The 24,414-nt window shown below is 59.7% G+C and overlaps 1 protein-coding gene across 1 annotated transcript in view; it reads right to left on the bottom strand.

Annotated features, from left to right (window-relative positions):
• CDON (cell adhesion associated, oncogene regulated) overlaps positions 1–15,711 on the bottom strand; it is a 91,271-nt gene extending 75,560 nt beyond the window's left edge. Inside the window, exon 1 of the mRNA XM_054176015.1 lies at positions 15,560–15,711. The gene's annotated coding sequence lies outside the window, so the exon portion shown is untranslated. The remainder of the gene's footprint in view (positions 1–15,559) is intronic.
• Positions 15,712–24,414: the final 8,703 nt, after the last annotated feature.

Here is a 24,414-nt window from a genome sequence, read left to right as displayed (position 1 = left end):
CAAAGAGCAGAGAACAAACAAGACAGCAGCTGAGTTCCTACAACCATGGGGGGGGGGGGGCCTAGAAGGATAAGGGGGGGACCTCAAGTCCTGGTGGCTTTCCCTAATCATAGGGTGGATCATTGTTTTTAAGCCCTATTTATTGTCCTTAAGGCAGATACTTGGTTTAGCACCAGACTTGGTAGAGTTAGATAATGGTTGGACTCGGTCTTAAAGGCTTTTTCCAACCAAAACAATTCCTTGATTCTTCTCCCCAAGTTACAAAGCATCCTAAATGACCACAGAAATTCACTCAGACTCTGGCTCCAGGTAAGGTCCAGGGTCACAGGGCAAAGGTGAAGTAAGACTTGAAGCAACTGAGAGGGGGGGAAAAAAAACCAGAAGACAAAAGGAGAGGATCAGGCTGCAAACACAACCCAAAAGTTGGCCCAGCTCGAAGCTGGAGCAGCAAATCTTTAGCTGAGTTGTTCTCTGGATTGCTCCCTTCTGCTTCCAGGCCTGGAAAGCCTCAAGGTTGGTATCAGCTGTTGGCCTGGGATCAAAGTTGAGCTTTCCATTAATCCTCTGAGCTCTACGTGAGGCTGATAGGGACTTTTTTTTCCGGGAGACAGTGCAGATCGCTCAGATACTCCGTCTGCGCTCCCATATTTCAGGAACACCTTGACTTTAAAGCCTGGCTCTCGGCCTCCATATGGTCCTGATAGAGGAGCACATGCTTTGGCAGCGACTGCAGGAATGGATTTGGGAGCTGCAGCCGGGGGGGGGGGGGGGTTGGAAAGTTAACAGTTTGTGTTCTGCGGCTCCGCGGCTCCGCGCTGCGCTGCTGGCCTGCCCGGCGGGCACGGCCGGGCTCCCACCCCGCTGCTCGCAGCCGGCGAGGCAGCAGGGCCCAGCAGCAGAGCAGTCACCGGGGCAGCCACACTTTCTGCCCACAAACAGGCATAAATTAGGTTAATTTTATTATTAACGTCAGAAGAAAAGAGCGGAGCCGGTCCCCCCCCCCCCCCATCCCTCCCCCCGCTGCTGCCAGGCTAATGAGGTGGGGTTGGTTGGAGTCCTGCAGCCCCGGGGGAAGAGCAGAGCAGAGCAGGATTTGCCTAATAGCCAGCTCTGGGCTGCAATTACTCTGAGCTGCCTAAATAAGGGCTCTGTGACCCCGAGGGACGCCAAGGTATCATTAGGCTCACAGCTCCGGCAGCAGAGCCCTAGACCAAACACACACAAACTTCTCACCCTTTGCTCTTCAGGCCCCTCTGGACTCCTGTCCCCTCTCATTCTCCCCTGGCTCTGCCTCAAATTCCCATTTTCTTCCCCGTATCTACCCCAACACCTGGCCTGAGTCCGTCACCAACAGCTCCTTCAACCACATCCCAACGGGTCCCGCTGCAGCCGTGGAGCTGCCCCGACCCCGGCAGCCCTGCCTGCCTCCTTCGGCCGAGGGATTCTTCACCCCGAATGAGATTTCACAACCGATTTAAAGAGGGGCAGCTGCCGAGGGGAGCAGCAGCACCTTCCCCCGGGCCCTGGCTTGCGCTCCCCTCTGCGCGGCCGCGGCTGAGTCAGCTCTGCTGGCAGCGCCGGCCGAGCGCACGGCCGGGAGCCAGAGCAGCTTTGGGTTTCACCTGGCCGAGGCAGCGGTTTCAGCTCTCTCCGTGCAGTGCTGCAGCAGCAGCGATGGGAACGGACACCCACGGCAGGGATCTCGGCGCTCGGACAGCGCAGGGCCCCGGCTCAGCTGATGAGGCAGCACCCCAGGGGCTCCAACGCTGCAGGAATGCAGCACAAATGAAGGCAGGAGGAGATGAAACCCAACTCCCGGCCAGCCCTTGGCGCTGCAGCCAGCCCGGGGACTCGCCGGCCTCATATCCCAGCCCCACGCCACAGCCAGCTCCACACGGCCTCGGGGGGCATCTTCCTGCCACAAAGTCTGCACTTTGCACATCAAGGATGACCCTTCCCACCCATCCCACCCCCATGTATAATTCCTTTGCAGTTCCTATGAGCAGCACTAAGGTCGATTAAAGAGAAGCTGGAACCACAAGCTCCCCCTGCTCATCACAAGGGTCCATCAGACCCGCAGCAGCCACACACTGGATGTCCCCTCCCAGCAGCACACTCGAGTCTGGCAGGTTTGGATGAGAAAGGTCCAGGGAAAGGAGAGCACAAGTTGGAAGGGACCTCAGAGATATTTCCTCCAACCCCCCCCCACCATAGTAAGGGACTACTCTCATCCAGCCTGGCCTTGAACACCCCCAGGCAGGAGGCAGCCACAGCCTCCCTGGGCAGCCTGTGCCTCCTCCTGCTGAAGAACTTCTTCCTCAGCTCCAGTCTAACCCTGCTCTGCCTCAGCTTCAAACCATTCCTCCTTGTCCTGTCTCCAGACACCCTCAAGAATTCCCTCTGCAGGATCCCTTCAGGTCCTGGCAGGCAGCTCTGAGGTCCCCCTGGAGCCTTCTCCTCTCCAGGCTGCACAGCCTCAGCTCCCTCAGCCTGTGCTCCCAGCAGAGCTGCTTCAGCCCTGGATCATCTTTGTGGCCTCCTCTGGACTCACTCACAACCACGTTAGAGGACAGGAAGCTCACTCCTGAGGTGACCCCAGCTGAGAACCAGCCCTTTGTCCAGCAGCAGCCCCCAGCCCCGCAGCAGGCAGGCGAACGTGCTCCTGTAGCTGCCTTACCCCGAGCCCAAGTGTGCTCTGTTGCAGCTTGCCAGGATCCATGCTCCCCACGCTCCCTTGAAGGGAAGCTGGGCTGTTAAATCCACACCTGCAGCTGGGGTTTTACAGCCAGCCACTGACTGCCCTCTTACATCACCAGCAATTAGAGAGCTCATGGCTGCAGGAGGTGCGAGCGGCAGTGAAGTCACCCTGCAGCACACAGCCTGCCTGTGGGCAGCTGCAGCGGGCACAGAACACAGCTTTGGGCTTCCTTTCCTAGCCAAAGTCCTGGGCCCAAAGGGATTGGCCCTGGCTTCACAACGGAGGCCCCAGCTCCGCGGCAGGACCGCACCTCTGAGCCGGGAGTGGAGGCTCCTGGCACTGCCAGCAGTGCCCCACCAGCAAAACAGCCCCCGGGGCCCAGGGCAAAGCACTCCGAGCGCAGCAGCCAGGCAGGGGGAAGGAGGAGATGGTGCTGGGGGGTTTGCTGGGACACACTGACCTGGCTCCCAGGTGGCAGAACACAGCAGGGGGGTTGGGTTTGCTCAGCAGTACTGCACAGAGCACTGCTCAGAGCTTCCCATCCCCCTCCTCGTGCCAGAGGGTCAAAGGAGCAGGGCAAGGAGGTAGAGATGATCATGGAACTGGAGCCTGAGGGTTTGGCTTCACCAGGGGCACTGCACTGGGTCAACCCTGCCCCCGGCAAGGAGCTCAGCCCAGCACAGGTAGGCACCGAGGGCAGACACCATGAATCAGAGCCCCCAGGCCCCTGCTGCCAGCCAGGGTAAGGCAGCTATTCCCAGTTAGCATCAGCAGAACCAGTTCCAACAGGAGCCAGTGACAGGGAAGCAGCTGGGATTCACCACGGGTGGAGCTGCCTGTGCCCTGCTCACACAGCCCAGCAGCACAGCCAGCAGCTGACCACAGACTCCAGGAGACACCTTCCCACGGCGAGCAGGGACGCAGCTGTGGCAGCTTCAGAAGGCGAGGAGGAGGCTCCAGACGCCTCAGAGCTCCCCCAGCAGACTTTCCTGCCGAGCTCAGCAGAGGCAGAGGCCCTGCAGAGATAAGCAGCGGCGGGGCCCAGCTCCATCCCACGCCAGCAGCCATCAGATAGGCAGGAACAAGACGGAGCAGCACCGCGGCCGTGCTCGGTGCAGCTTGGCAAGGAAAGGAGAAGCTGCTTTGGGCTTTTTTGATGCTGTTGGCTTCTCCTGGAGCGTTTGCAGAGAGAGCTCAGCCAGAGCACAGCCTGGCCTGGCCTGCTGCAGGGCTGGGGGACACCACTTGTGTGTGCCAGGGCCCCGGCGGGATCCCCATCCCCGGGGTGACAACAAACAGCTTCACACCGTGGGATCCAGAAGGACTTCAGCTCCCTCAGCCTCCCTGCTGGAGGGGTGGGATGGGTGAGATGGTTACCTGCAGCTCCCTCCTTCCAGCCCATGGGGATGGAAATGTTTGGTCTCTGGCCTCAGGAGGTTTGCTATGGCGTGGATGGAGATCTGGGGCTTGGAACTAGGGAGGGTGGCTTCAGACACTCAGCAGAGGAACCCTCCATGGGGCAGGTTACACAGCAGTGAAAGCAGCAGTTGGGAAACTTGCTCACTTGACAGCCACACCATTTGGAAGTGCTCAGAACAAAAGCCCTTCACCTAGAAATGGTGTCCTGAGTGACTGTTCTCACCCAGAGCACCTGAGATCATCAAGTCATGGAGTGGTGGTTGACAGGGACCTTCCAAGGGCATCCAGTGCAGCCCCCTGCAGCCCCCAGGGACATCCCCAAGCACAGCAGGCTGCTCCCAGCCCCAAGCAACCTGCCCTGCCCTGCTGCCAGCCATGGGGCAGCTCCACCTCTCTGGGCAGCCTGGGCCAGGCTCTCCCCAGCCTCAGGCTCAACCATTTCTCCTTCTCTCCCCTCTCAAGCTCCCTCTTTGCCTTCCCAACCATCCCCCCTTGGCCTGGCCCAGCAGGCCCTGCTCCAACCTCTGTGCCCAGCTTGCTTCAGGTGCTGGGAGGCCACCAGAAGGTGTCCCTGGAGCCTTCTCCTCTGCAGGCTGCCCAAGGCCAACTCTCTCAGCCTGGCTCCCAGCAGAGGGCTTCCAGCCCTGCCAGCACTGCTGTGGCCTCCTCTGGCCCTGCTGCCCCAGCTCCCTGCCTGTGCTGTGCTGAGGGCTCCAGAGCTGCACACAGATCACAGTATCACCAAGGTTGGAAGAGACCTCGAGGATCATTGAGTCCAAGCTGTCACCACAGACCTCATGACCAAACCATGGCACCAAGGGCCACATCCAATCCCCTCTGGAACACCTCCAGGGATGGGGACTCCACCACCTCCCTGGGCAGCACATCCCAATGACGAACGACTCGCTCGGTGAAGAACTTTCTCCTCACCTCCAGCCTGAACTTCCCCTGGCACAGCTTGAGACTGTGTCCTCTTGTTCTGGTGCTGGTTGCCTGGGAGAAGAGACCAACCCCTTCCCGGCTACAACAACCTTTCAGGTAGTTGTAGAGAGCAATGAGGTCTCCCCTGAGCCTCCTCCTCTGCAGGCTAAGCAACCCCAGCTCCCTCAGCCTCTCCTCCCAGGGCTGTGCTCAAGGCCTCTCCCCAACCTCCTTGCCCTTCTCTGGACACCTTCAAGATGATGGAGAGCCCCAAGCAGAACCTCAATCCTCAGTACCCAGCAGCTACCACCTAGTCCCAGGCTGCTCTCTGACAGCAATGGGACCATGCAACCTGCACCCAAAGCCTGCCTGGGTGTGCAGAGCTGAGCTCCAAGTTGTGTCATCCAGGCTGAAATTTCAACATCTTCAGCACGTTCTGATAATAACATTTTTGATTCCATCTGCTGCCAGCTTCCTTCTACACCCTGACAGAGATTTAAAGCCTGCATTCCTCCTTCACTCGGCAACAGAGATTAGTGGCAGGAACAGAAAACATCTCCTGTTCCAACACCCCCTCGGGGTTTTCCTCCTCAGCTTTATGAGAGGAGCCTCAAACCTCCATCAAGCCAGGATACGCTGTCACGGCAAGGAATGCAGGCACCGAGGAGCTGAGAGTGCCCCAAAAACCTCCGGAGAGGGCTCCTGAGAGACACAAAAGAGATTCCCTGGAGCTATTGCCATGCTGAAGCAGCTCCTCAGAAGTAAAAGCCCCGAGAGAACGTCAGGAAGATCCGAGGGGGAGCCCCGGGGAGCCGTAATTGGGGCAGTTTGTGGGCTCTTATCGTGGGGAAGGCAGGGAACAAAGGAAAACCACAGGCTGCTGTCTGGGCTGACTCCTCGGCACACCTCATCTGCATGGACTTGGATCGCTGCTGCTGCTGCAGCAGAGCTCCTCGGCTCCCAGCAATTACCCACGGCCAAGCCCAGCAAAACCCCAAAATGCAGCTGGAGAGATCTTATCTCTGCCCCACGTGCCACGGGGATGCTCCAGGATACAGCTGAGAGCTGGCCTCGGAGCTCCCCAGCCCACAGCCCCCCAGGGGAAGCCCACGGGGATGAGTCCCAGCAGCCTGGCCTGGAGCTGCGGCAGCGCTTCCCAGGGAGCCTGCAGCTGCCATGGGGCTCCTGAGCAGAGGGGACACCAGCACAGGCACCTAGAACCACCACATCTTGGAGCCCAGCACCAGCACCTACCCTTGACATGCTCCAAGATGTCAAAGCAACGAGAGACAGTTCATGAGCTGCCAAAGAGCTATCCCAGGATATCCAGAGGGATGAGGACAGATTAATCCCCAGGAATTCCATTGCACAACTCCCTTCCCAGCCCTGCATCCCACTGCCTGCAGCAAGGCTGCTGCTGGAGAACATCTCCAGGGCGAGGCTCCAGAGCAGACTCCATCAGCTCAGAAGGTGTGGGACCTGCAGATGAGGCACCAGCAGGGTCAGCAGGCAGAGCTACCCCAGCACAGCTACAGCACCATCGTCCTCAGGGTGGTATTCCTGCTCCTGAGCTACCCACTGCCATCTCCTCGTCCTCAACAAGCTCCTTCCCCCCATTTTCAAGCTCTATATCAATCCTGAGGACCAACAAGGCCAAGAGCCAGGTTGGGACAGCCCTTGGTACCAATCCAGGCCGGGGCTGAAGGGCTGCAGAGCAGCCCTGAGGAGAAGGCCTTGGGGGTGCTGGGGGTGCAGAGCTGGCCAGGAGCCGGCACCCAGCGCTGCCAGCCCAGCCCCAGCCTGGCCTGGGCTGAGCCCCAGCAGGGTGGGCAGCAGGGGCAGGGAGGGGATTCTGCCCCTCTGCTGGGCTCTGCTCACCCCCCCTGCAGGGCTGGGGCAGCTCTGGAGCCCTCAGCACAGCACAGGCAGGGAGCTGGGGCAGCAGGGCCAGAGGAGGCCACAGCAGTGCTGGCAGGGCTGGAAGCCCTCTGCTGGGAGCCAGGCTGAGAGAGTTGGCCTTGGGCAGCCTGCAGAGGAGAAGGCTCCAGGGACACCTTCTGGTGGCCTCCCAGCACCTGAAGCAAGCTGGGCACAGAGGTTGGAGCAGGGCCTGCTGGGCCAGGCCAAGGGGGGATGGTTGGGAAGGCAAAGAGGGAGCTTGAGAGGGGAGAGAAGGAGAAATGGTTGACCCTGAGGCTGGGGAGAGCCTGGCCCAGGCTGCCCAGAGAGGTGGAGCTGCCCCATGGCTGGCAGCAGGGCAGCTCAGGTTGCTTGGGGCTGGGAGCAGCCTGCTGTGCTTGGGGATGTCCCTGGGGGCTGCACTGTCTGAGCTGTAAGGTCCCTTCCCACCCAAAGCAGTCTGGGATCCCATTCCATGCCCTTGCTCTGCACACAGAGCACTCTGCCACGTGCTGGGACACCAAGAGACCTCCAGGGTGCAAGCTAAGCTCAGCCCAGCACCAGCGCTGGTAGCTGGGGCCTGGGCTACGTGCAGCTGGCTGATGTCATGGCCAGGGCAGACAGCTGATGTCATGGCCAGAGCAGCCTGTGGGCACCATCAAGCCTCCCCCCAGCTCCAGTTCATCCCCCTGGGACTGGAGGCCTTTGGCATGGCCCCGTGGCTGGTGCGAGGGGCCGGAGGGGCATCTGCAGCTGGGAAGGGCTCAGCAGGCAGGAGAATGAAACGGTGAAGAAAGAAGCTTTTGAGAGGGGGAGGAGAGGCACACACGTAGTAAAGGAGTCATCTGTTTGGAGAGCAGGCTCCTGCTCCTCCTCAGCTCTATTATTCACTCAAGAGTGGATTAATCCATCACTGCAAAGGCATCTCCTGATCTCAGAGATAAAGGCAACAAGTGGCGCTGGCTGGCTGTGGGTCCTGCTGCGAGTGGCCAGCCGCTCTCATGGCCTTATTTGGGCCGATCCCGAGGCTCCCAGCAAACAAGGAGCACAACAGGGCAAAACAAAACCTGCCAGCACACCACCTGATGAGGGACAACCTAGCCTGGATCCATCTGGAAGCATGGAGCAGAGCTCAGCCGGGAAGAATTGGAGTTGTGTTGCGACAGCAGGAGGGGCGCTGGGGTGGGATCAGAGGAGGGAGGTTTAGAGGAGACAGAAAGGAGAAGGTCTTCCCTCTGAGGGGGCTGAAACCCCAGCCCAGGCTGCCCAGAGAGGTGGCAGCTGCCCCATGCCTGGGGCAGGTTGTTTGGGGCTCTGAGCAGCCTGCTGTGGTTGGGGCTGGCTGCAGGGGGCTGGACTGGGTGAGCTTGGAAGGTCCTTTCCAACCCCCAGTCCATGATGTGGTGATCTCAGGGGACCTGGGTGAGAACATTAACTCAAGCATCATTTTCTAGGTCAAGGGTTTGGGCAGAGGGGTTGGACTGGGTCTGCTCCAGAGGTCCTTCCCATCCCCACCATGCTGGGGTCCTGTGGGGTTTAGGACATTTAGTGCTCCTGGCTGAGCTTGACAGGGCCCAAACCACTCAATGATTCTCAGTTTCAGGGACCCCCTTAACTGCCCGTGCTGCAGTTCCCCAGGTGGTTGTCCTCATCAGCCAAGTGTCTCACATCACCTGGGGGCCACCTCCTGAACTAGCCTGCAAGAAAACCACAACCTTCTTAGGAGGTTCTTTAGAGTGAGGCTTTTTAGCCAGAGAAAAGGTGAGGGCTGGAGAAGGAAAGCTCCCAGGACACATCCCCAGCTAGGGCAGGCTGCCCCCAGACCCAAGATGCCTACCCCAAATACTGTGCTCTCCAGGGGGAAGGACATCTCCAGCACTCAGCTGTCCCTCAGCAGTGGACACAGAGAAATGACAGAGGCACTTGGGAGTCTGAGGTAGAGCCCCACAGCTCATCTCACAGGATCCCCACTCCTGACATGGTGCAGGTCAGAAGGGACCTCTGGAGCTCACCCAGTCCAAGCTCCAGCAGGGCACCCCCAGCAGCCTGCCCAGGGGCACAGTGCCCAGGGGGGTTGGAAGCTCTCCACACCAGGGCACTCCACAACCTCTCTGGGCAGCCTGCTCCAGGCCTCCAGCACCCTCCCAACAAACAACTTTCTCCTCCTCTTCCCCTCCAACCTCCTGGGCTCCACTCTCTGCCCACTGCCCCTGGGCCTGGCCCTGGGCACCACTCAGCAGAGGCTGGCCCCAGCCTCTTGCCCCCCAGGGGCCCTTCAGCTCTTGCTGAGCATTGCTGAGCATTGCTCTGGGGCTGCTCTGCTGCAGGCTCTCAGCCCCAGGGCTCTCAGCCTTGGCTCCTGCCAGAGCTGCTCCAGGCCCCTCAGCAGCTTCCCAGCCTCCCCTGCCCTCTCTCCAGCACTTCTCTGGCCCTCTGCCCCTGGGCAGCACACAACTGCCCCCAGGGCTCCTGCTACAGCCTCACACCCCAGGAGCCTCCAGTGCTGCCTTCCCTCTCCACAGACCCCTTCTATCTGCTCCCTCCTCCAGCGTTCCTGAGCAGTTGCTGTGAGCTGCAGGAAGCAGCTCTGGGCAGGAGCTGGAGCAGGGACCAGCCAGACCCCCACCTCTGGGCAGGAGCTGGAGCAGGGACCAGCCAGACCCCCACCTCTGGGCAGAAGCTGGAGCAGGGACCAGCCAGACCCCCACCTCTGGGCAGGAGCTGAAGCAGGGACCAGCCAGACCCCCACCTCTGGGCAGGAGCTGCAGCAGGGACCAGCCAGACCCCCACCTCTGGGCAGGAGCTGAAGCAGGGACCAGCCAGACCCCCACCTCTGGGCAGGAGCTGCAGCAGGGACCAGCCAGACCCCCACCTCTGGGCAGGAGCTGGAGCAGGGACCAGCCAGACCCCCACCTCTGGGCAGAAGCTGGAGCAGGGACCAGCCAGACCCCCACCTCTGGGCAGGAGCTGAAGCAGGGACCAGCCAGACCCCCACCTCTGGGCAGGAGCTGCAGCAGGGACCAGCCAGACCCCCACCTCTGGGCAGGAGCTGAAGCAGGGACCAGCCAGACCCCCACCTCTGGGCAGGAGCTGCAGCAGGGACCAGCCAGACCCCCACCTCTGGGCAGGAGCTGAAGCAGGGACCAGCCAGACCCCCACCTCTGGGCAGGAGCTGGAGCAGGGACCAGCCAGACCCCCACCTCTGGGCAGGAGCTGCAGCAGGGACCAGCCAGACCCCCACCTCTGGGCAGGAGCTGCAGCAGGGACCAGCCAGACCCCCACCTCTGGGCAGGAGCTGCAGCAGGGACCAGCCAGACCCCCACCTCTGGGCAGGAGCTGGAGCAGGGACCAGCCAGACCCCCACCTCTGGGCAGGAGCTGCAGCAGGGACCAGCCAGACCCCCACCTCCACAAGACTCCTGGCTGCCGGCAGCGGTTTCTGAGCTGAGCCCAGCTCCAAGCCCCGCTGGTGCCAGAAGGGGCAGGTCCCGGGGCAGGTCCCGGGGCAGGTCCCGGGGCAGGTCCCCCTGCACGCCCCCACCCCAGCGGCCTCCCTGCTCCCCGGGGGGGAAGATTGAGCAGCTCTGCAGCTGCGGGGCAAGCTCCAGCGGGCAGCTGGGGCTCGGTTTGTGTCGGAGCCACTCTTCCCCCCGCGCTCCCCCAGCTGCTCCAGCGCTGGATTCCCACCGAGGAAGAGGCAGGAACGTACCTGCCACCTCCTGCAGCAGCGAGTCCCGGGGCTGCTGTAACGTGAAACTGCACCCAAGGAGCTGGGGAAAGGTGGGGAGAAAGGGAACGAAATAAAGTCCCACCTGGCTAGAAGAGCTCCAAGACATCCTGCAGCTATGGGGAAAGGGAAAACAACCCACCTTGAGTGATTATTTTCCCTCCTGTTGAAAGACAAGGAGAGGTTTCTCGCACAGGAAGAGCAAGCAGGGGCTTAATGGGAAAGACAGGTGGGGGGGGAGGGGGCTGAGGCTCAACCCCTGCCGGGGCTGAAGCAGCACTTCACCCCGAAGTGAAAAGTGTCACTGGGGAATCATCATCTGCGCTGCAACGGGAGGAGGGAGCCAGGGAAACACGACATGCTCAGCCCTGGGAGCTGGCCTGAGCCAGCTAGCAAGGAAAGCGCTTGGAAGAGCACTCAACTGAACCAAAAAGCCCCAAAAATAGATATTTACACAGAGAGAGAGAGAGGGAGAGGAAACTATTGAATCTAAAAGTTCTTGGAGACCTCTCATCAGCTAAAGCAATCCAGCAGAGAGCTTCGTGCTGAGGTTACAGAGGACAAACATGTCCCAGGAGGGAGGGAGGAAGCTGGGAGAAGGGGACACAAAACACCAGGAGAGTGTGGAGCTGGGAGGAAAGGGAATGTGCCTGGAGAGCAGAGCTAGAGGCAGCTCATCTGGTCACAAAGCAGAACAAAATAGCCCCAACAAAAACCCTGATGGGGAACACAGCCTGCTCCCCATGGACCAGAGTGAGGAGGCAGGATTGCAAGACAAGCTGTGAGCCCACATGTAAAGAAGAAGTTTGGCTGCTTGGTGTAAGGGTTAAAATGCTGAACAAGATTTTAAGCTCCCCAGCTGCAGGAAGGAATCAGCTCAGAAGCTCTCTAAAAGACTGAGAAAAAACAGAAAATAGATGGGGGGGGGGGAAAATGAATCCCTGCAGCAGGCAGGAAAGCAGCAGGATGGAGCTGAGGGGAGCTGCTCATGAGGGAAGAGCAGACAGAACCCCAAGCCTGCACAGCAAGGTCAAGTTTACAGCATCAGCTAATGGCAACCAACGAGCTGCTGCCTGGCAGAAGGTGACACAGAATCACAGAGCTGCCAGGGCTGGAAGGGACCTCAAGGCTCAGCCAGCTCCAACCCCCCTGCCATGGGCAGGGACACCTCACACCACAGCAGGTTGCTCACAGCCACCTCCAGCCTGGCTGCAAACACCTCCAGGCAGGAGGCTTCCACCACCTCCCTGGGCAGCCTGGGCCAGGCTCTCACCACCCTCCTGGGCAACAACTTCTTCCTCACAGCCAATCTCAATCTCCCCACTTCTACTTCTGCTCCATCCTCCCCAGTCCTATCCCTCCCTGACACCCTCCAAAGTCCCTCCCCAGCTTGCTTGCAGCCCCCTGCAGCTCCTGGAAGGCCACCAGAAGGTCTCCTGGGAGCCTTCTCCTCTGCAGCCTGCACAACCCCAACTCTCTCAGGCTGTGCTCACAGCAGAGCAGCTCCAGCCCTCTGCTCCTCCTCCTGGCCCTGCTCTGGACACCTTCCAGATCCTTCCTGTAACAGGGACATCTCCACAGGGCTGAAAGTGAGGACTCAGTCTCAGGGCTTCTGCTTCCAAAGGTTTCAAAGCCAAGTTCACCACAGGATTTGCTGCCACCCCCATTAATCTCAGGGGGTCTGGCTAGGACCGAGGACATCGTTAGGCACAAGCAGGGGACAAGGATTTATGAGCCGCTGGCTGCCAGGCCGGCTGCGTGCTCAGGAGAGCAGCTCGGTGGCGGCGCTTCAGCGTCTCCACATCTGCAGAAGCCGTTCTGAAACCAGCCTGGGGATACTGTGGATTTTTTTCTTGAAGCCCTGACAGTTACAAACCCCTCGAGTGACATCACCTGAAGCGGGAGCGCAGCTGCCTGCCCCCACGGCGCGCCGCGAGCCAAAGTAAGCACCGGCCCCGCTTTATGGGCTCGCAGCACACCTTGAGATGCTGGCAGCGCCGCTGGGCTCGGCCAGGCCGCTCCTTACGTGGTTTTTCCCCTCCGTTTCGGGGTCAGAAACACCGAGTTTAGTCCCAGTGCGTCCCAGCTGGGCTACCCAGCAGAGGGAGCAGGCAGGAGCCCTGGCCCAAACCCACCAGCATCCCGAGAGCAAAGAGCTGGGGAGAGCTGGCACCCCGGTGAACCCCCCCCCCAGAAGAGGAGAAGTAACCCAAACGGCACAAAACGCCTGCTGCAGGCTGCTTTCGCTGCCGGGCTGGCGCTTGCTGCGCGGGAGCAGCGCTGGCCTGCCCACACTTCACCTTGCAGGCACGGGCAGGGCCCCGGCGAGCGCTCGGGGCAGCTTAAGGGTGTAAATCGCATTAATCCCAGCGACAAAGCTACCGCGCTCATCCTCGGGCCGCCGCCTAATCTGCTGCTAAAGCTGCTCCCATCCTACTTCCTACCCCTCGGAGGAGGGAAAAAACCACCCAACAAAACACCTTTTGAAGTGCAGCAGGCAGGTGAAGGAGCGGATCCTACCTCGCCCTTTCTGTCTGAGTCCAGCTGTAAAGCTCTGAGCCACAGCCAGGGCTGCTCCGCCAGGCTGTGGATGTTCCCGGGGTGCAGACCTCTTGTTTTGGGGAAAGGATCACAGGAAAAAGGTTGGTTGTTTTTTTTTCCTTTCTCCAAGCCTTCCCCATAAGCCAGGCTCATAAAAGAGCAGGGGCTTGGTTTCAGCAAGGAATCACAGAATGTTAGGGGGTGGAAGGGACCTTGAAAGATCATCCAGAGCAGGATCACCCAGGGCAGGTCACACAGGAACACATCCAGGTAGGTTTTGAGAAGTCTCCAGAGAAGGAGACTCCACAACCTCTCTGGACAGCCTGCTCCAGGGCTCTGTCACCCAGGAGTCAAGAAGCAGGAGCCTGAGCTTCGAATCACAGGAGCAGTGCTCACCACCCCAGCCCAGGGCTTGGGGCACTCAGCCCCAGGGAGGCGCAGGCCATCTCCCTCAGCAGCCCCTCTCCGAAGAGCACTTTTTGCTCCTTTCAGGAGGCCCAGGCGGGCAGAGCATCCCACCAAGCCCAGCTGGCAACCCCCCAGAGCCGCGGGAGATGAGCAGAGGAGCTCCAAGCACAGGATTACCTGCCTTGTCCACCCAAAACCACCGGGCCACGAAACCCCGGAGGGGCCGAGGCTCCGCGCTTGCGGCCAGCTCCGGCGAGCTGCAGGGCGACGGAGCGCCAGCGAGACAGAGCGACTGCCAGAGTGCCAAGCCCGCGGTTTGGGTTAGCAAATTGTATTTCTGGTGCATGTGTGAAAGACACAACCCCCTGAGTAAACACTCCTCTGGAGCTGACAGCTTTACAGCCAGCGGGCTCGGCGCGGCTGCTCCGCAGCAGCACAGAGAAGGCAGCAAAGCGTGCGGGGAAAGCAGGCAGAGAACGTGAAAAGAAGAGGGGGGGAAAGAAGAGAATATTAAAGAAAAGCTCCATGAAGGGCCCCCTCCCCCTCCCCCCCCGGCAGCCCTCTACAAAGTTACGAGGCGGGGGCAAAACAAACACTGCCTGTTTGCTGCCCAACAGTTGAAAGTTGTGTGTCGCGCCTGCAAAACATTTCCCCTTTGGGTTTAAAAACGTCAATATTGGAAACATGCGAGAGCCGACTGGAAAGTTCTTTCATTAAAAGTCAGCAACTGTGTAATTATTATGCCTTTTTTTTTTTTTTTCCCTTCCCCCCCCTGTGCTGGCAAAGAGACAGACAAAGCAAGAGAAAGTCGTTTAGAATCCCGGGATCGGCTTGAAGGATGGAGGTGCCTTCATAAAAAAATAGAAATAAATCAGAGTTTGGATGTCAGGATGCTTTACAGCCGCAGCCCTCCGGCGGCTCGGCTTCAGGGGCTGGCTTTCAGCCGCTTTAATTTGCGGAGAAAGTGACTTGAGGGATTAAAAACAAGGGCTGGGATGATCGATTTTCAGACGGTTTAGAGGCGAGACGCGACCCCGAGCCCATCCCGTGCAGCATCACCGCAGCGACTTCAAACAGAGCAGCGCTTTAATGGCAAAGCCAGCAGAGCCAGAGCGACTTTCACTGTAAAGCGAGCCCGTAAATCACGACAGGCTGGAGGCACAGCAGGGCCGGCTTTTTCCACCTCACCCGAGCGCTCCCTGCATCGCTTCAGCCTTTCCCCTGCTCACTCACAGACCCAGGACACACAGCGTGAACTCAGACGGTTCAAATAAACCCCTGCTCCAGCCCCGGCTGCACACCCAGGACAAGCCCCGAGCCTTCACTTCGCCTCACGTTTTCCAGGGCTGGGGGGTGTCACCTTCCCACCCACCGCCTCCCCACGCTGAGCATCCCCCCGGGCTGAGCACTCCTAGGTGCCGCTCCGGAGGGCACAGGGTCCCCACTCAGCCAGCAGCGGAGGACACAGGGTAACCCCTCGACAGGCAGCCGGCTCCGGAGGGCACAGGGTCCCCCCTCAGCCAGCAGCCGGCTCCGGAGGGCACAGGGTCCCCCCTCAGCCAGCAGCCGGCTCCGGAGGGCACAGGGTCCCCCCTCAACCAGCAGCCCGCTCCGGAGGGCACATGGCCCCCACTCAGCCAGCAGCGGAGGGCACAGGGTCCCCCCTCAGCCAGCAGCGGAGGGCACAGGGTCCCCCCTCAACCAGCAGCCCGCTCCGGAGGGCACATGGCCCCCACTCAGCCAGCAGCGGAGGGCACAGGGTCCCCCCTCCACCAGCAGCCGGCTCCGGAGGGCACAGGACTCCCCCTTCAGCCGCTGCCGCCCGGGGCTGACAGGCGGCACCGCGACGCCGCCGCCGCCACCTGCGCCGCGTCCCCCGCGCCGCGCTCGGCCCCGCGCGTCCCCGGCAGCGGCGGCGGGAAGCGGCGGGAAGCGGCCGCGCGTTACCTCAGGGCGGCAGGCGCCGCGCCCCCTTCCCTGGTCCCGGTCCCGGTCCCCAGGACATTCCAGGCTGGGGCGTGCGGCCCGGCGGGTGGGAGCCTCCATCCAACGCCTCCCGGCCGCGCCGCTGCTCCTCCCCGCCCCGCTCGCACCGGCGCCCCGGCTCGCAGGAGGAGGTGGCGGCGGCGGCAGCTCCTCTCCGCCTCTCCCTTCGGCGGCCCGCCCCGCGGAGCGTACCAAGGGCGGGCGGAGGGGAGGACGGCCGCGGGGCGGCACCGGCACCGGCCGCGGGGCCCGGGCAGCGGGGAGAGCGTGGTGCCGGGCACCGGCCGTGCCTCCCCGCCGCGCTGTGCCCGGGACGCTGCGGTACCTGCTGCAGAGCGGCCAGGGCTGCCCCGGGCTGCAGCACCCGGCAGCAGGTTGGCAGCATGGAGTGGGTTTGGTTGGGAGCTTTGAGATCATCGAGCCCAGCCCTGAACCCAGCGCTGCCAGGGCACCACCGAACCAGGTCGCTCAGCACCACAGCTCGGAAACCCCTCCAGGGATGGGGACTGCACCACTGCCCTGGGCAGCCTTGACACCCTCAAAGGGAAGAAATTGTTCCTCATATCCAACCTGAACCTCCCGTGGGGCAGACGAGAAGGAAAAGCAGCTCCCGTGTTTACAAAGAAGAGAGAAATTGGCTTTTTAAAAACCAGCCAACCAAAAAGAACAAACAAACCAACCAAACAAAAACCCAACCCAGACTGGGGAAAAAGTTTCTTGGGTTTTGGGTGACCCTGCAGGACCAACAGGCTGTGCCACCCGGTGTTTACCAGACCTAATTTTATCCCTCAGGAGGTTTCCTGGAGGATGTCATTGTTTCCACAAGGGTAAAGGGGAACAAGAAAGGATGGAACCGATGGCTAGAAACATTGCCTACAGGTACAACATCTGAAGAAAGCCTTCCCAAAGCAAACTGAGAGTGGGGTTGGATGGACTGGGGATTGAATGCATCCTCAGTCCGTTTGCAGATGGCACCAAGCTAGGTGGCTGTGTTGAGCTGCTGGAAGGTCAGGATGGGATGAGGTTCAACAAGGCCAAGGGCTGGGTCCTGCCCTTGGCTCACCACAACCCCAGCAAGGCTCCAGGCTGGGGCAGAGGGGCTGCAAAGTGCCCAGCAGCAAAGGCCCTGGGGGTGCTGGGTGCCAGCAGCTGCAGAGGAGCCAGGGGGTGCCCAGCTGGGCAAGAAGGCCACCAGCAGCCTGGCCTGCAGCAGCAATGCTGTGGGCAGCAGGAGCAGGGCAGGGATTGTGCCCCTGGGCTGGGCACTGCTGAGGCCACCCCTGCAGTGCTGCCTTCAGCTCTGGGCTGCTGGCTCCCAGCAGCACCTTGAGAGGCTGCAGCAGGGCCAGGGAAGGGCAAGGAAGCTGGGGAAGGGTCTGGGGAAGAGGGCTGGGGAGGAGCAGCTGAGGGAGCTGGGGGTGGTGAGGCTGGAGCAGAGGAGGCTGAGGGAGACCTCCTTGCTCTCTGCAGCTCCCTGCAAGGAGGCTGGAGCCAGGTGGGGCTTGGGCTCTGCTCCCAGGAACAAGGGACAGGACAGGAGGCAATGGCCTCAGGCTGCCCCAGGGGAGGTTCAGGTTGGACATGAGAAGAAACTTTTTGACCGAAAGGGCTCTCAGAACCTGGCCCAGGCTGCTCAGGGAGGTGGTTGAATGCCCATCCCTGGAGGTGTTTCCAAGAGGCAGAGCTGTGGTGCTGAGGGCCATGGTTGAGCAGCAGGCTTGGCAAACTCTGGTACAAGTTGGACTCAGTGATCTTCAAGGTCTTTCCCAGCCACAGAGGTTCTGTGACTCTGGCTTTACATCTCTTGATCTGTGGCAGCCTCCAGAAGAGCACTTGGGGACTGCTCTCAGTGCCGAAGCGGGATGGCCACGCCTGCTTTTTTGGGGGTAAAACTAATCAGAATTGGATTCTAATGATGGTGCTCCCGGGGATGCTGCCAAACCTCTGCTTCCTCCCGCTACAATTTTCAGGGTGTTTTTTCCCCTCCTCAGGCGCTATTTGCATGCGAATAGGCTCAGGTCGGGGGGGGGGGGGGGGCGGGGGGGGGTGGTGGTGAATTGCTGCTTAATTAGAGAACAGCAATCACTTTAATTAGCACGTCTTCATGCTCCCTGCTCTTTTGCATAGATTCTAATGAGATGCTCATTAGGGAGCAGGCGCCGGGACAAGCTACGCCCTTCAGCCGCGCACTAACCCAATTAGCCACGGCGAGGGCAGAGCCGTGCGGGGCTGCGCCCGGTGCCGGGCTGCGGTCGGTGCGGGGCTGGAGGGGACAGAGCTGCTGGCCTCAGCCTGTGTGCTGCAACCTGCCGGCTTCAATCTGCCAGAGCCAATCTGCTTCCTTTGGTTTATTTGCTTCCCCCTGCCCTCTTCCCCCTGCCCCCTGCCCTCTGCTCACCAGCAGGCCTGGTCTTGCCAGGCTTGCACCAAACTGTTGCTGCTGCCTTCTCCTCGCTTTTGGCTTTGCCATGGCAGGTTTTCCTCCCTGCATAGTTTCCTTCTTTGGCAGGTTTTCCTCCTTCAAGATTTTTTTATTCTCCTGGTAAGGTTTCCTCCTTCATAAGGTTTCCTTTCTTACAAAGTTTTCCTGCTTGCAAGGTTTCCTTCTTCACAAGGAAGGAGACCAGGATTTCCTCACGAGGTTTCCTTCCTTGCCAGGTTTTTCCTCCTCTTGAGGTTTTCCTCCTTGCAAGATTTCCTTCCTCACGAGTTTTAGCTAAAGCTGCATCAGAAGTCGGGGACAGGACACCCCCAAAAGCCACCCTCCCTCCTTGGGGACCCTCAAACCCTCCCCGCGCCCCTTCCCTGAGCACTGCGGGGCCGGCGCACCCCCGGGGCCCTCATTGCCGGGGCAGGAGCGCAGGGTCCCAGCCGCTGCCTTTGTTGGCCAGGCCGGCAGCGAGGGCTGCGCCGCTGCTGTGTGCGCGTTCCTCCTGCCCTGTAATCCCATCGCCTTGTCACGGTTCCCGGGAAGCAGCCCTGCTCCGAACAAAGCCCCCGGAGCATCCCCAGCTTCCCGGAGGGGGCTTTGCAGCTGCGCTTCGGAGCGTGACCGATCGGGAATGAGCCTTCGCAGCGCGTCGAATGCCGCTCGGACAGGAGCCTTTCATCCGCCCGTGGGAGCGAGGAGCTGCCATTGAGCCGCCGGCTCCCTGCGCTCCGGCCCTCGGCGCTGCCGACCCCGCGGGAGCCGTCCGGCACCGCCGCGGCTGCAGGGCTGAGCTGCGGGCTTGGGGGTGGGAGATGCTCCTCACTGCCATCGACTGGCTCCTTGTCAGGCCGTGGTGGGCTCCAGTGGATTTCTTGTCTTGGTCCACGTTGCTCTGTCCCAGGCAGGTACCTCAGCCCAGTTCCCATCTCCCCATCCCCAGAAGGTTCCTCATCGTTCCCAGCAGGTGCCTTGTCCCAGTTACCATTGTCCTATCCACAGCTAGTAGCTGATCTCAGTCCCCATCATCCTGTCCCCAGCAGGTACCTCACCCAGGTCCCATCCTCATGAAGTGTCCCATTCCAGTCCCCATCACCCTGTCCAGTTCCCACTGACAGCAGGTGCTTTGTCCCCATCCCCACTGCCTGGTCCCTATCAGGTCTCTCATCCCACTCCCCATTACCTTGTCCCAGTCCCCACTGGATGCCTCCCCCTGTTCCCCATCACCCTGTCCTGTCCCCAGCAGACACTCATCTCACCCTCCCACTCACACCATGGACCCATCCCAGCACCCCAAGCTGCTCCATTGTCCATTGACTGAAGACCTCCAGGGAGTCCCTTTTGGGAAGGGGCCAGCAGGTGCCAGCTGGCTGCCTGGTGCCCCCCTACCCATGGTGGTGGAGGTGGAGTTGGGTGGCATCAGCTCTTGAATGTGCCCTGCTGCATGGCAGGGACTGGTGTGAGTGGGGAGGAGGTGAAAAGAGCAGAAGGTGGACAAGGAGAAGAAGGGAAGGAGAACAGAAGGAGAGAGGGGAAGAGGAGAGAGGGGAAGAGAGGGAAAGAGAAGGGGAAGAGAAGGAAGGGAGGAGAAGAAAGGGGAAGAGAAGGAAGGGAGGAGAAGAAAGGGGAAGAGAAGGAAGGGAGGAGAAGAAAGGGGAAGAGAAGGAAGGGAGGAGAAGAAAGGGGAAGAGAAGGAAGGGAGGAGAAGAAAGGGGAAGAGAAGGAAGGGAGGAGAAGAAAGGGGAAGAGAAGGAAGGGAGGAGAAGAAAGGGGAAGAGAAGGAAGGGAGGAGAAGAAAGGGGAAGAGAAGGAAGGGAGGAGAAGAAAGGGGAAGAGAAGGAAGGGAGGAGAAGAAAGGGGAAGAGAAGGAAGGGAGGAGAAGAAAGGGAGGAGAAGAAAGGGAAGAGAAGGAAGGGAGGAGAAGAAAGGGGAAGAGAAGGAAGGGAGGAGAAGAAAGGGGAAGAGAAGGAAGGGAGGAGAAGAAAGGGGAAGAGAAGGAAGGGAGGAGAAGAAAGGGGAAGAGAAGGAAGGGAGGAGAAGGAAGGGGAAGAGAAGGAAGGGAGGAGAAGGAAGGGGAAGAGAAGGAAGGGAGGAGAAGGAAGGGAGGAGAAGGAAGGGGAAGAGAAGGAAGGGAGGAGAAGGAAGGGGAAGAGAAGGAAGGGAGGAGAAGGAAGGGGAAGAGAAGGAAGGGAGGAGAAGGAAGGGGAAGAGAAGGAAGGGAGGAGAAGGAAGGGGAAGAGAAGGAAGGGAGGAGAAGGAAGGGGAAGAGAAGGAAGGGAGGAGAAGGAAGGGGAAGAGAAGGAAGGGAGGAGAAGGAAGGGGAAGAGAAGGAAGGGAGGAGAAGGAAGGGGAAGAGAAGGAAGGGAGGAGAAGGAAGGGGAAGAGAAGGAAGGGAGGAGAAGGAAGGGGAAGAGAAGGAAGGGAGGAGAAGGAAGGGGAAGAGAAGGAAGGGAGGAGAAGGAAGGGGAAGAGAAGGAAGGGAGGAGAAGAAAGGGGAAGAGAAGGAAGGGAGGAGAAGAAAGGGGAAGAGAAGGAAGGGAGGAGAAGAAAGGGGAAGAGAAGGAAGGGAGGAGAAGAAAGGGGAAGAGAAAGAAGGGAGGAGAAGAAAGGGGAAGAGAAGGAAGGGAGGAGAAGAAAGGGGAAGAGAAGGAAGGGAGGAGAAGAAAGGGGAAGAGAAGGAAGGGAGGAGAAGAAAGGGGAAGAGAAGGAAGGGAGGAGAAGAAAGGGGAAGAGAAGGAAGGGAGGAGAAGAAAGGGGAAGAGAAGGAAGGGAGGAGAAGAAAGGGGAAGAGAAGGAAGGGAGGAGAAGGAAGGGGAAGAGAAGGAAGGGAGGAGAAGGAAGGGGAAGAGAAGGAAGGGAGGAGAAGGAAGGGGAAGAGAAGGAAGGGAGGAGAAGGAAGGGGAAGAGAAGGAAGGGAGGAGAAGGAAGGGGAAGAGAAGGAAGGGAGGAGAAGAAAGGGGAAGAGAAGGAAGGGAGGAGAAGAAAGGGGAAGAGAAGGGGATGAGAGGGAAAGAAGGGGAAGGAAGGGCTGCTGGCTCCAGAGATGTTTTCTCTGCCCATGAGCTTTGCCAGCCCATCACTTGGGGCCCTGCCCAGGTTTCTGTGCTGCTTGGTGGCTTTCTGACCCAAGCAGCATCTCCCTGGGCAGCTCTGGTTCGGCCGAAAGCTGCTGGGGGCTTTTGCCTTGTTAAAAAGCGAAGCGGTGAGGGGGGTGGGAAGGGTCACTCCAGTGAACTCCTCTCTCTTATTATTTTCCTTTACAAACCAACAAAACTCCTGATTTTGGCTGGTTTTCATCAGCAATACCTCGGCAGGAGGCCTTGGGAGTGAGTCATTCCCAAAATCCCCTGTCCCGCGCCGTGCCTGGTCCTGCCCGGCTCTATCAGCTCCCCCTGCAGCAGGCTCCCAGTGACAGCAGAGAGTGAAGTGGAATTGTTAGAAAACTCTTTTTTCTTTCATTTTTTTTTTTACAGCAGGGGACTTTTGCTGAGCCCAGAGGATGGCTCTGCTCTGCTTTCCTGTGCTGTGGTCATTTAAGCCTCTGGCACTGGGGCCAAAAGCTGCCCCAGTCCTCAGCAAGGAGCAAAGAACGCCTCGTGCGGGAGCTGGGTTCCTCAGGGTGTTTGGGCTGCCTCCGAGAGGAGCTGGGACCTGCTGGGAGTGGGACAGACCTCACTGCACCTCCTTGATAGGTTCTTCATGGCTCCCAGAACCCCTCCAGCACCCTTCTCCTCCAAGCCAGAGCTTTGGTTGTCTCCAACCAAATATCTCCTCTCTGCTGGATGGACCTCAGAGGGACATTGCAGGTCGCTTGTCTCCAGCTTTGTCTTCTGGGTGGTCCTTGGGCACATGGGGCAGGTAGCTTGTCTCAAGTCATGTCTGCTCCTGGATGGACCTTGGGCCCATGAAGCAAGCAGCTTGTCTCAAATCATGTTCCTGGGCCTCAGAATGGCACAGCTGGTCATTCCTCCTCAACCTCCTCTCCTGGATGGAGCTCAGGCTGATGTTTCAAGTAGCTTGTCCTCAGCCTTGCCTCCTGGCTGGGCCTCAGGATGTCATGGCAGTTAGCTCCAGCCTCCAGCCCTGTCCCCTGGATGGAGCTTGGGCCCTTCACACAGGTGGTTTGTCCTCAACCTTGTCTCCTGGATGGGCCTCAGGACAATGTTGTAGATAGCTGCTCCCTGGTCATGTCTCCATCTCCATCATCAGGATGAAGCTCTGCCTGGTGTTGCATGTAGCACATCTCCTGCCCTATTCCAAGCTTATCTCTTAGGTGGACCTCAGATCAAGCTAGGTAGGTTCCCCCTGCTGTTTCCAACTCCCTCTTGTGTGGACCTCAGCATCTCCAGCCCTGTCCCTAGCCCCATCTCCTGCATGGGCCTTGAACCTACATTGCAGGTAGGTTGTCTCCAGCCCTGCTTCCACCCTTATCTCCTGCTTGGACCTCAGACCTGTGCTGTATTTAGCTTCTCCTGACCCCCATCTCCAGCCCAGTATCCTGGCTAGTCCTCAAACCGATGTTGTAGCTTCCTTGTCTTCATCCTTATCTTCCTGAAGGGCCTCACAGTAATACTGCAGGTGCCTTGTCTCCACCTCTGTCTTCCTGGTGAATCTTAGGTCAATGTTGTAGGTTCCTTCTCTCCAGCCTTTTCTTCCTGAAGCACCTCAGAGCAATGCTGCAGGTACTTTGTCTCCAACTGCATTCCTCTGAAGGACCTCACAGGTTGCCTCCATCCCTATCTTCCTGAGGGACCTCCGACCAATGTTGCAGATCTTTTGTCTCAGACTGCTGTAGGAACCTTCCCTCCATCCCTGTCTCACCTCTGGTGGATGCTGCAGGTACCTTCCCTCCATCCCTGTCTCACCTCTGGTGGATGCTGCAGGTACCTTCTCTCCATCCCTGTCTCACCTCTGGTGGATGCTGCAGGTACCTTCCCTCCATCCCTGTCTCACCTCTGGTTGATGCTGCAGGTACCTTCCCTCCATCCCTGTCTCACCTCTGGTGGATGCTGCAGGTACCTTCCCTCCATCCCTGTCTCACCTCTGGTGGATGCTGCAGGTACCTTCCCTCCATCCCTGTCTCACCTCTGGTGGATGCTGCAGGTACCTTCCCTCCATCCCTGTCTCACCTCTGGTTGATGCTGCAGGTACCTTCCCTCCATCCCTGTCTCACCTCTGGTGGATGCTGCAGGTACCTTCCCTCCATCCCTGTCTCACCTCTGGTGGATGCTGCAGGTACCTTCCCTCCATCCCTGTCTCACCTCTGGTTGATGCTGCAGGTACCTTCCCTCCATCCCTGTCTCACCTCTGGTGGATGCTGCAGGTACCTTCCCTCCATCCCTGTCTCACCTCTGGTGGATACTGCAGGTACCTTCCCTCCATCCCTGTCTCACCTCTGGTGGATGCTGCAGGTACCTTCCCTCCATCCCTGTCTCACCTCTGGTTGATGCTGCAGGTACCTTCCCTCCATCCCTGTCTCACCTCTGGTGGATGCTGCAGGTACCTTCCCTCCATCCCTGTCTCACCTCTGGTGGATGCTGCAGGTACCTTCCCTCCATCCCTGTCTCACCTCTGGTTGATGCTGCAGGTACCTTCCCTCCATCCCTGTCTCACCTCTGGTGGATGCTGCAGGTACCTTCTCTCCATCCCTGTCTCACCTCTGGTGGATGCTGCAGGTACCTTCCCTCCATCCCTGTCTCACCTCTGGTTGATGCTGCAGGTACCTTCCCTCCATCCCTGTCTCACCTCTGGTGGATGCTGCAGGTACCTTCCCTCCATCCCTGTCTCACCTCTGGTGGATGCTGCAGGTACCTTCCCTCCATCCCTGTCTCACCTCTGGTGGATGCTGCAGGTACCTTCCCTCCATCCCTGTCTCACCTCTGGTGGATGCTGCAGGTACCTTCCCTCCATCCCTGTCTCACCTCTGGTGGATGCTGCAGGTACCTTCCCTCCATCCCTGTCTCACCTCTGGTGGATGCTGCAGGTACCTTCCCTCCATCCCTGTCTCACCTCTGGTGGATGCTGCAGGTACCTTCCCTCCATCCCTGTCTCACCTCTGGTGGATACTGCAGGTACCTTCCCTCCATCCCTGTCTCACCTCTGGTGGATGCTGCAGGTACCTTCCCTCCATCCCTGACTCACCTCTGGTGGATGCTGCAGGTACCTTCCCTCCATCCCTGTCTCACCTCTGGTTGATGCTGCAGGTACCTTCCCTCCATCCCTGTCTCACCTCTGGTGGATGCTGCAGGTACCTTCCCTCCATCCCTGTCTCACCTCTGGTTGATGCTGCAGGTACCTTCTCTCCAGCCCCATCCCCCTGAAGGACCACAGCCCACCACCAGACTCCTTGAGCTCCTCAAGCCCAACCCACCACATCACCTTGCTGTCA

This window comes from Dryobates pubescens, chromosome 34, assembly GCF_014839835.1.
Source record: "Dryobates pubescens isolate bDryPub1 chromosome 34, bDryPub1.pri, whole genome shotgun sequence".
In the NCBI taxonomy this organism is placed as follows: Eukaryota; Metazoa; Chordata; class Aves; order Piciformes; family Picidae; genus Dryobates; species Dryobates pubescens.
Note: the sequence above shows the minus strand (reverse complement) of the source record. Positions and strands in the feature narration are given on the sequence as shown.